The sequence below is a fragment of the Dama dama genome, chromosome 29, assembly GCF_033118175.1.
Source record: "Dama dama isolate Ldn47 chromosome 29, ASM3311817v1, whole genome shotgun sequence".
In the NCBI taxonomy this organism is placed as follows: domain Eukaryota; kingdom Metazoa; phylum Chordata; class Mammalia; order Artiodactyla; family Cervidae; genus Dama; species Dama dama.
The window spans coordinates 63,324,299-63,336,641 of NC_083709.1; positions in this window are offsets into that span (position 1 = coordinate 63,324,299).

The following is a 12,343-nucleotide window of genomic DNA, read 5'->3' on the forward strand; positions in this document are numbered from 1 at the left end:
TCTGTCCATAATGGCAAATTGAAGAAAACCGTAAGAGGAAGATATTTCACAATTGCAAGATGATTCAGGATCCAATTGCAAACAGATAGGAACACTCTATAATTTGCAATTATAGATTTGCAAATATAATTTGCAATAACACTCATTGCATAAGCAAAAATTTAAGACATTCAGATTATGATGTCCTCGATAAATTTTCTCAAATTCAAAAATCAGTAATGAATAAAAATAAATTTTTAAGGATGAAAAAGAAATTTGGTTTTCTCATAGTTAACTGTTCAACACAGAAGGCACATCCGGTTCCGTTCAGTTCAGTCGCTCAGTCGTGTCCGACTCTTTGCGACCCCGTGAATCGCAGCACGCCAGGCCTCCCTGTCCAAGAAAGCACATTACCAAGCTATATTTGTGAGAAAAACAAGACCCTCCCATTTTGTTTAAAAGGTGTGTGACAGCCTTCTTTCACCTGTTATGATGTCTCTGCACCAAACTTACCTGATACAGTCTGTAATCAGGCAAATGCTGAAGACAGATGTGTAAGAAAAGGTGATTGGGGGAGAAAGTCATGTAGAAATTTTAAAAATCATTGATCATTCTAAACTGTGTTTATAAATGTAAAACTGAAGATGGTCTTAATTATAGAGCAAAGAAGATACAACCAAAATTATATCATCCAAAAGATTGAAAAATTGTTTTTAAGTATTGCATTTTGATGATGCAAATTCAGTAAGAACCAGGATTAATGATAAACTAGAGCCTATTCAATATGTATTTGAAATGCAGAATATGTATTACAGAATGGATACATCACAGGTTCATGCCTGACTGCTGATGGGCAATTAGTTGCATTTAAAAGACATTTTCCATTTTAGGCATATATAACATTAAAATCATGAAAGTATGAATTGCAAATTTGAGCTTACTATATTCAGATTTTTATTAAAATTTCTAAATGATTTTCACTGTCTACTTTTTACTGTTTTTATCTTCTGGTAAAATATTATAAAAATATAAATTAATAAAGAGAGTACATTGGGTCCAGATGTTAAATGGCACTGGCTATTTTTCCTGGCATATGAGAGCGAGGCTTTAGCGTGTGAACTAGAAGTAGTTAGGTTCTTGAACTGGACCCAGGTGTGATGTTGAAGTAGGAATATTTGTGGCACAGTTCTGGGAGTTAGTTTAAAACAAGGCACATGTGGTAAAAATAAAATTTGGGACCAAAATTACAATTAAATAAAAAGTGCTAATGTCTTCAGACAAACACAGCAGTAGATTTCTTAGCCAATCCTCCTCTCTCCCTCTCTGCTTCCCTTTCTTTTTGTTTCTATCTTCTCCTTCATTTCCCTCTCAGTCTCTTCCTCCCCCTTCTGTTGTGAGTCTGGATTAATTTAGGAACTGCTGAAAGAACATCTAAATGGCTGTCCTCACTTTATTCCAATTATGGATCAGGAGAAAAAAATGTTGGCTGTCTTTTAAGGAAAGCCAATCCACTGAACTCTTCCATTTTTTTTCCCCCAAACCCAAAGGATTTACATGCTCTCAGAAAAAAGATTCTAAATAAGGAATAATGATCTTAATCTCAACTAATATGGTTTACAGGATAGCCTTTTCATAATCTCAATTGCTGCAAATGAATGATTTAGTCTGTATATTTATTGAGCAGCTACTATATGCCAGACACTGGAAATAATTTAAAAAAAAAAAAGACATAATCCCTTTTCTCAAAGAGAAATGGGTTCGAACAGTAAACAATTGCAATAATTTGAGGGCAAAGCCAGCCAAGCTTGCTGTAGTCCATGGGATCTCAAAGAGGCGGAGACAACTGAGCAACTGAACAGCAACAAAAGCAAGCAAAGAAGGGAGCAAAGAGGAAATCAAAGAAGAGTTTACCTTCCCAGAAGCCTGTTGAAGAAATACAAACAAAATGCATCCTGAGTTTAGCTTTAATTTCACAGCATTCCCTATCTGATTTGCTTATTTCATAGGTAAGCCAACAAGATTTCTGTACTCAGTGACAATACACTGTCTCATGTAACTAACATAGATTTTATTTTCCTAAGAATTTTTACCCTTCCCTTTGTTTCAAGGTGTATGGAGAAGTCCCTTTGGCTAGCCAGCCCAGTGAGAACGATGCCTTAACTTTGGACTAACCTTTTACCCAACCAAACTAATGTTTCTTGCTAGTGGCCTAAATCTCTATCTGAGAGGTCCATAATGTCATAAAATGGATTTTTTTTTTCTTTTTTTTTTGCTTAGCTCACCCACCAGGGTAGTAAAAAATAAAATAAAATCTATATCCAAATACACACAATAAATTTCCATTGCTTTAGGGGCAAAATAAAAGCACTTCCATTTCCTTTTTATTCTGGATCGAAGCCCTGACTGTTTCTTTTCCCCCCTCTCAAATGAACTTCCAACCTTCAAGGTCATTTTCTTTTTAAAAGTTATCCTAGTAACAACTAGAATAGCTCTCTCTGGGAATGCCCTTTTTTTTCCCTCCCACTTAATTTGCCTCTTACACACCCTTCTCTCAGGTCCCATATTTTCAGTAATGCTGATTGGGCAATTATTTACTTTTTGCTTGAGTTTGAAAAGCACACCAGCAGGCACACAAATGTGTTTTGGATCTCATCCATGTAGAAATATTACTGGTAACTTGATGAATCTGTAAGTAATTTTACAAAAATGTTTGGGGAGTTTTGCCAAGGACGTCTGACCCTCGGCCTTGCTCCACTGATGTAAGTTTTTGAGTGTTTGGCCTGGTCTGATCAGGACCAGCTGTACGTGCTTTGGTTGTACACGTAAGATGTGAAGTGAAGGAGAAAAGACAGCATGCTCTGACTTAGGCTGGAAAGTTTGTGATCTAGGACAGAAATAAGAATGCAGTTGAAACCGAAGCATGTCTTTCATGCTTCATGTTAGGTTCAGTTGTACCTTAGCGTCATTTAAAATCTCTCTCAATCAGAGCCTGCGTAGAGCAGACAGAGTGAGTATCTATAACAAAGAGAATAAAGATTCATTCAAATAGTTTTGCTTGATAAAGATTTTAAAAACTGTTTCATTTTTTGCACAAACGTCTTCCCAGACTTCCGAGGAAGAAAATAAAAACAATAAAATATCGATAGTGTATTGTGATTTCCTTAGAGAGCAATAAGAAACCTATTTCAGGACATATTTCAGTAGGAGTTTAAATTATTTAGGTTTTTAATTTTTGCTTTGAAAGACCATGAGGTTAGTGAAAGCATGGGATATTTTGAGTATATTTACACCCAGCTTAAATACCAACATGGAGATGCCCCTTCTGTCCATTTATAAAAGTGGAAGTATGTATTCTTCCACTTCTAAATACTTTTTTCCACTTTTACATACATTTCTTCCACTATTACATACATTATTCCACAAATACATACATAATGAAATGTATGTATTTGATTACATCTAAACATAAACTGCCTAGGCATGGTTCATAGTATCGTAACATATGTTTAAGGTTTACGGGCAGACATGCTTGTTAAAAACTAGTATTGAGAGAGTGTTAGTTAAAACTTGGGAGTAGAATGTCCATCAGACCAAACAAAACAATAGCCTTATTGACAGTAACCAAAAAGTGGAAATGACCCAGATGATGAACCTCACTGATTAATGGAGAAGTAAAATGTGGTATATCCATACAATGGGAGAGTATTCAGCCACTAAAGGGAATGATTGCTACAATGTGGGTGAATTTTATAAATTATTGTTGTTGTTCAGTCACTAAGTCATGTCCTACTCTTTGCAACCTAATGAACTGCAGAATGCCAGGCTTCCCTGTCTTTCACCATCTTTCAGAGTTTGCTCAAACTCATGTCCATTGAGTTGGTGACAGTATCTAACCCTCTCATCCTCTGCTGCCCCCTTCTATTTTTTCCTTCAGTCTTTTGGAGAATCAGGGTCTTTTCCAATGAGTCAGTGCTTCACATCAGGTGGCCAAAGTATTGGAGCTTCAGCTTAAGCATCAGTCCTTGTAGTGAGTATGTATTCAGGGTTGATTTCCTTTAGGACTGACTGGTTTGATCTCCTTGCTGTCTGAAGTAAAAGTGAAAGTCACTCAGTTGTATCCGACTCTATAGTCCATAGAATTCTCTGGCCAGAGTACTGGAGTGGGTAGCCATTCCCTTCTCCAAGAGATCTTCCCAACCCTGGGATCAAACCCAGATCTCCCACATGCAGGTGGATTCTTTACCTACTTAGCCACCAGGGAAGCCCTGCTTGCTGTCCAAGGGACTCTCAAGAGTCTTCTCTGGCACCACCATCCAAAAGCATCAGTTCTTCAGTGCTCAGCCTTCTTTATGGTCCAACTCTCACATCTGAACATCACTACTTGAAAAATCATTTTTCTGACTATACAAACAATGTCGGCCTTGTGATGTCTCTGCTTTTTAATATGCTGTCTAGGTTTGTCATAGCTTTCCTTCAAAGGACCAATCATCTTTTAATTTCATGGCTGCTGTCACCATCTACAGTGATTTTCAAGCCCAAGAAAATAAAATCTGTCATTGTTTCCACTTTTTCCTCCTCTATTTGCCATGAATTGATAGGACTGGAAGACATGATCTTAGTTTTTTGAATGTTGAATTTTAAGCCAGTTTTATCACTCACCTCTTTCACCCTCATGAAAAGGCTCTTTAGTTTATCTTCACCTCCTGCCATTAGAGTGGTATCATCTGCATATCTGATGTTCCTATTTCTTCCAGCAGTCTTGATTCCAGCTTATGATTCATCCAGCCCAGCATTTTACATGATGTACTCTGCATAGACGTTAAATAACCAGGGTGGCAATATATAGCCTTGTCGTACTCCTTTCCCAATTTTGAACCAGTCTGTTGATTTGTGTACAGTTCTAACTGTTGCTTCTTGACCTGTATACAGGTTTCTCAAGGGACAGGTAAGATGATCTGGTATTCACATCTCTGTAAGAGTTTTCCATAGTTTTTTGTGATCCACACAGTCAAAGGATTTAGCATAGTTGGTGAAACAGAAGTAGGTGTTTTTCTGGAATTCTCTTGATTTTTTTCTATGACTAGCGAATGTTGGCAATTTGATCTCTGCTTCCTCTGCATGTTCTAAACCCAGTTTGTACATCTGAAACTTCTAAGTTCACATACTGCTGATGCCTATCTTGAAGGATTTTGAGCATAACCTTGCTAGCATGTGAAATGAGTGCAATTGTATGGTACTTTGAACATTGTTTGGCACTGCCTTTCTTTGAGATTGGAATGAAAACTGACCTTTTCTAGTCTTGTGGTCACTGATGAGTTTTCCAAATTTGCTGACATATGGAGTGTAGCACTTTAACAGAATCATCCTTTAGAACTGAAATAGTTCAGCTGAAATTCCATCACCTCATCTGTGTTCATAGTAATGCCTCCTGGGGCCCACCTATCTTAACACTCCAAAATTTCTGACTCTAGATGAGTGACCACAACATTGTGGTTATCTGGGTCATTAAGACCTTTTTGTATAGTTCTTATATGTATTCTTCAGTTCAGTCACTCAGTTGTGCCTGACTTTTTGCGACCCCATAGACTACAGAATGCCAGGCCTCCCTGTCCATCACCAACTCCTGGAGTTTACTCAAACTCATGTCCATTGAGTTGGTTATGCCATCCAACCATCTCATTCTCTGCCGTCCCCTTGTCCTCCCACCTTCAATCTTTCCCAGCATCAGGGTCTTTTCAAATGAGTCATTTCTTCCCATCAGGTGGCCAGAGTACTGGCATTTCAGCTTCAGCATCAGTCCTTTCAATGAATATTCAGGACTGATTTCCTTTAGGATGAACTGGTTGGATCTCCTTGCAGTCCAAGGGACTCTCAAGAGTCTTGTCCAACACCACAGATCAAAAGCATCAATTCTTTGGGGGTCAGCTTTCTTGCCGCCTCTTAATATTCTCTTCTGTTTCTGTTAGGTCCTTATTGTTTCTGTTCTTTATTGTGCCCATCCTTGCATGAAATGTTCCCTTGATAGCTCCAGTTTCTTGAAGAGATCTCTAGTCTCTCCCATTCTTTCGTTTTGTTTTCCTCTGCTTCTTTGCAATGTTCATTTAAGAAGGGCTTTTTAACTCTCCTTGCTTTTCTCTGGAACTGTATTCAGTTGGATATATTTTTTTCCTTTCTCCTTTGCCTTTCACTTCTCTTCTTTTCTCAGCTATTTGTAGAGCCTCCTCAGACAACCACTTTACCTTCTTGTATTTCTTTTTCTTTGAGATGGTTTTGCTCACCACAGTGTTATGAAGCTCCATCCATAGTTCTTTAGGCACTCTGTCTACCAGACATAATCCCTTGAATCTATTCATCACCTTCACTGTATAACCATAAATGATTAGATTAGGTCATACCTGAGTGACCTAGTGGTTTCACGTACTTTCTTCAATTTAAGCATGATTTTTGCAATAAGGAGCTCATGATCTGAGCTAGGTGAAAGAAACAGGAAATAAAAGATCACATATGTGAACAGTTCATGTATTTGAAATGTGCAAAATAGGTAATTCCACATAGACAGAAAATGGAATGAAAAGTGACTCTCAATGGGAATAGTATGTGTTGTTTAGTCCCTAAGTCGTGTCGACTCTTTCATGACCCCATGGGTCGTAGCCCCTCAGGGTCCTCTGTATATGAGATTTCCCAGGTAAGAATACTGGTGTGGATTGCCATTTCCTTCTCTAGGGGATCTTCCCAACCATGACTCCTGCATCGGCAGACATGTTATTTGCTGCTGAGTCACCCAAGAAAGCCCCATTTGTTGGGAGACGATGAAAATGTGCTGAAATTAGTTGGTGCTAATTGTTCAGCTTTATAAATTAAAGACCACTGAATTAGATACTTATAAAGGGTAAATTTAAGTGATGTGAATTATGTCTCAATTTCAAAAATTGTGAGTAAGGGAAAGAAACTGTATATTAGAAAGTTTCATTTTATTATCCTGGTCTCCTAACGTTTCTTTCACATTTTCCTTTTCTTAATCCTTCTCTCCTCCATTCTAGATAATCTTAAAAAATTGAATTTCCAGCTTACAAGTTTTACTTTTCAAGTATGTCTTTTTTCTTGCTAGTCTAGGTACTGAGATTTAACAATTATAGTTTTTCTCCTTTACCTATTATATTTTCTCTTTTAAATATCATATTTTCAATCTGGTCATATTTTTGTCTTTTGTTTTTACAGTCATGTATTCAGTTCCTTATTTTATTTCCTCAACCACAATAAACAAAATTTTCATGATCTCTATCTGATAATTACAGTATCTTCAAACTTTGTGAGACTAATTCTTCAGTTTGTTGCTTCTATCAACTCTCACTGATGGTATCTTTTTTCCTCAAGTATGTCCTTTGTGTATGTGTGTATAGGAGGAGGTGGGAGATATTTTCTTTAGCATGTATGGTAAACTTTGGGGTGATTTTAAACATTAATCCATTTTCTGAAAAGATTTGGTATTGCTTCAGTTATGTGCCTGGATAAACAAACTATCAAAAACTTTAAAATTAAAATCCAGTTTGAATATATTCAGAACACCCCGATGGTATCACTTATAACCTGAAACCTGTGCAAGAGCTAAATATGGCTCCAAACACTCAAGAGACGATTTTTTCATTTCTTTAAAAAAGATTGTTTCTATGAAGCCTCCTGAAAGTTATTTTTTCTTCTCTGTTTCTCATTTTTAAGATAATTGTTATTTTAGTGTAAAAAGAGGGGGTCTCCTTTTAAACATTCTGGCTTTATCTGGGGTTCCCTGATGGCTTAGCAGGTAAAGAATCGGCCTTCAGTGCAGGAGATACAGGAGATGCGAGTTTGAGTCCCGGGTCAAAAGAATCTCCTACAGGAGGAAACAGCAACTCACTTCAGTATTCTTGCCTGGAGAATCCAGTGGACAAGAAGATCCTGGTTGGCTGCACTCCAAAGGCTCACAAAGCGTCGGTCACAACTGAGCACAGTACAATTATGAATTTATTTTGTATGAGACCTAAAATGGCTGACTTCATTTTTTTGGGCTCCAAAATCACTGCAGATGGTGATGGCAGCCATGAAATTAAAAGATGCTTACTCCTTGGAAGGAAAGTTATGACCAACATAGACAGCATATTAAAAAGCACAGACATTACTTTGTCAACAAAGGTTCATCTAGTCAAGGCTATGATTTTTCCAGTAGTTACATATGGATGTGAGAGTTGGACTTAAAGAAAGCTGAGCACCAAAAAATTGATGCTTTTGAACTGTGGTGTTGGAGAAGACTCTTGAGAGTCCCTTGGACAGTTTTATCTCCTAAGAAAACATCGTAAATTAAAGAATCTTATTTGTACAGAAATATAAATTGCAGTTTTATTTTAAATAGCCCCAAACTGGAAACAAGTCAAATACTAATCCACAAGAGAACAGGTAAACATACTGGGATTTTTTTTTTTTTTTTTTTGAGAGAATACTAATCAACATTAATTTAAAAACTTAAGCCAACTGATCCACAAAACAATATGGATACACCTTAAAACATATAGAGTGAAAGAAATCAGACACCAATCAACTGAATTCAGGCCAAGTTAATCTAGAGTAGTAAAAATCTAAATAGTGAATACAAAGGAGGAGTTGAGACTAGCCAGAGATAGAAGGAAGCAGTATCTTCTTAAATATTTTCTTGTATCTTTTTGTGCAGTTGCATGTGTGTGTGTATTTGAGGAAAATCACCAAGTTAAGGTCTGCATATTTCAGTTTATGTAGATTTTATCTCAATAAAAACGATGAAAAATCTATGGAAGGAGGAGCCAAGATGGCGGAGGAGTAGGACGGGGAGACCACTTTCTCTCCTACAAATTCATCAAAAGAATAACTGAACGCAGAGCAAACTTCGCAAAACAACTTCTGATCGCTAGCTGAGGTCATCAGGCGCCCAGAAAAGCAGCCCATTGTCTTCGAAAGGAGGTAGGACAAAATATAAAAGATAAAAAGTGAGACAAAAGAGCTAAGGACGGAGATCCGTCCCGGGAGCTCTTAGGCGGCATTGCTTGGGGTAGGGTCCGGGCCTGAGTGCCCTGAGGACAATCGGAGGGAGCTTCTGTGAGTTGCCAACATGAACTGTGGGAGATCAAAGGAGAGAGAGTAAATTAGCCGGCCCGAACACACTGCCGGCCGTTCGCAGAACAAAGGGACCGAGAAAGTCCAGAGAAGAGCTCGCAGGCTGCGGACCGGCCCAGCCCCGCCGGAGGCAGGAGGCAGGGGGGAGGGGAAGGTCGCGGCGAGACACAGGGCGCAGGCACCCGACCGGCGCGGGCGGGGACTGGGGCTGGGGACGCGGAGGGCAGAAGGCGCGCGCACCCGACTGGCGCCAGCGGAAACTGAGACTGGGTCCGCGGAGGGGAGGGGGCGCGCCACACCTGGGGAGAGTGCGCCCACCAAGCCCCTCGCTGCCTGGACCGCTCTGACGGGGAAGGCGCAGAGAGCAGGCGCAGCTTTTCCCTCTGCGCTTTTGTGGAACACCCGAGGGCTGGAACCTCGCGCAGCGCGGGGCGCGCTCCATATAGAACAGCCGGGAGCCTGAGCAGCGCAGAGGAGAGAGCAGCGTCAGCCCCTCCTGGCAGCCCCAGCCCATCCCCGCGGCGCAAGCCCCTCCCCGCGGAGCGACGGAACTAGCTGCCTGAATAAGAGTCCACCTCCGCCCGCCTGTGTCAGGGCGGAAATGAGGCTCTGAAGAGACCGGCAAACAGAAGCCAAATAAACAAAGGGAACCGCTTCAGAAGGGACTGGTGCAACAGATTAAAATCCCTCTAGGAAACATTGACTACACCGGAGGAGCCCGTAGATATCGAGAAGCGTAAGCTGGAACGAGGAGCTATCTGAAACTGAGCCGAACCCACACTGACCGCAACAGCTCCAGAGAAACTCCTAGATATAATTTTACTTTTTTCTCTTTTTTTTATTTTTTTTCTTTTTTTCTTTTTTCTTTTTTATTTTTTCTCTTTTATTTTCCTTTAAAATCCCCTATTACTCCCCCATTACTCCTTAACTTTCATTTCCATAGACTTTTACGATTTTTTAATTAGGGGGAAAAAAAAAAATTTTTTTTCCTTTTTTTTTTTTTCTTTTTTTTTCTTTTTCTTTCTTTTTTTTTTTTTCCTTTTTTTCTTTCCTTTTTCTCTTCTATATTCTATTTTTCTTTTTCTCTTATTTCTTTTAAAGTCCTCTAGTACTCCTCTACTACTCCTTAATTTTCATTTTCAATACACTATAACCTTACAAAAAAAAAAAAAAAAAGAAGAGAAGCCCTATTTTTAAACCGAAGATTATTCTCTCCTAATCTTGACTCTCTGTTTTCTACCTCAGAACACCTCTATTTCCTCCTTTCCCCTTCTCTTCCCAATCCAATTCTGTGAATCTTTGTAGGTGACTGGGCTACGGAGAACACTCTGGGAACAGACAGCTGTGTAGATCTGTCTCTCTCCTCTTGAGTCCCCCTTTTTCTCCTCCTGTTTATCTCTATCTCCCTCCTCCCTCTCCTCTTCTTCATGTGACTCTGTGAACCTCTCTGGGTGTCCCTAACGGGGGAGAATCTTTTAGCCATTAACCTAGAAGTTTTCTTATCAGGGCTGTATAGTTGGAGAAGTCCTGAGACTACAGGAAGAATAAAACTGAAATCCAGAGGCAGGAGACTTAAGCCTAAAACCTGAGAACACCAGAAAACTCCTGACTACAAGGAACTTTAAGTAATAAGTGACTGTCCAAAAGCCTCCATACCTACACTGAAACCAACCACCACACAAGAGCCAATAAGTTTTAGAGCAAGACATACCACGCAAATTCTCCAGCAACGCAGGAACATAGCCCTGAACATCAACATACAGGCTGCCCAAGGTCACACCTAACACATAGACCCATCTCAAAACTCATTACTGGGCACTCCATTGCTCTCCAAAGAGTAGAAATCAAGTTCCACGCACCAGAACACTGATGCAAGCTTCCCTAACCAGGAAACCTTGACAAGCCAATCGTCTAACCCCACCCACTGGGTTAATCCTCCACAACAAAAAGGAACGACAGACCTCCAGAATACAGAAAACCCACTCCAGATACAGCAATCTAAACAAGATGAAAAGGCAAAGAAATACCCAACAGGTAAAGGAACATGAAAAATGCCCACCAAGTCAAACAAAAGAGGAGGAGATACGGAATCTACCTGAAAAAGAATTTAGAATAATGATAATAAAAATGATCCAAAATCTTGAAAACAAAATGGAGTTACAGATAAATAGCCTGGAAACAAAGATTGAAAAGATTCAAGAACTGTTTAATAAAGACCTAGAAGAAATAAAAAAGAGTCAATTACAAATGAATAATGCAATGAATGAGATCAAAAACACTTTGGAGGGAACCAAGAATAGAATAACGGAGGCAGAAGATAGGATAAGTGAGGTAGAAGATAAAATGGTGGAAATAAATGAAGCAGAGAGGAAAAAAGAAAAAAGGATCAAAAGAAATGAGGACAACCTCAGGGACCTCTGGGACACTGTGAAACGCCCCAACATTCGAATCATAGGAGTTCCAGAAGAAGAAGACAAAAAGAAGGGCCATGAGAAAATACTCGAGGAGATAATAGCTGAAAACTTCCCTAAAATGGGGAAGGAAATAGCCACCCAAATCCAAGAAACCCAGAGAGTCCCAAACAGGATAAACCCAAGGCGAAACACCCCAAGACACATATTAATCAAATTAACAAAGATCAAACACAAAGAACAAATACTAAAAGCAGCAAGGGAAAAACAACAAATAACACACAAAGGGATTCCCATAAGGATAACAGCTGATCTATCAATAGAAACCCTCCAGGCCAGAAGGGAATGGCAGGACGTACTGAAAGTAATGAAAGAGAATAACCTACAACCTAGATTACTGTATCCAGCAAGGATCTCATTCAGATATGAAGGAGAATTCAAAAGCTTTACAGATAAGCAAAAGCTGAGAGAATTCAGCACCACCAAACCAGCTCTTCAACAAATGCTAAAGGATCTTCTCTAGACAGGAAATGCAGAAAGGTTTTATAAATGTGAACCCAAAACAACAAAGTAAATGGCAACGGGACCACACCTATCAATAATTACCCTAAATGTAAATGGGTTGAATGCCCCAACCAAAAGACAAAGATTGGCTGAATGGATACAAAAACAAGACCCCTATATATGCTGTCTACAAGAGACCCACCTCAAAACAAGAGACACATACAGACTAAAAGTGAAGGGCTGGAAAAAAATATTTCATGCAAACGGAGACCAAAAGAAAGCAGGAGTCGCAATACTCATATCAGATAAAATAGACTTTCAAATAAAGGAAG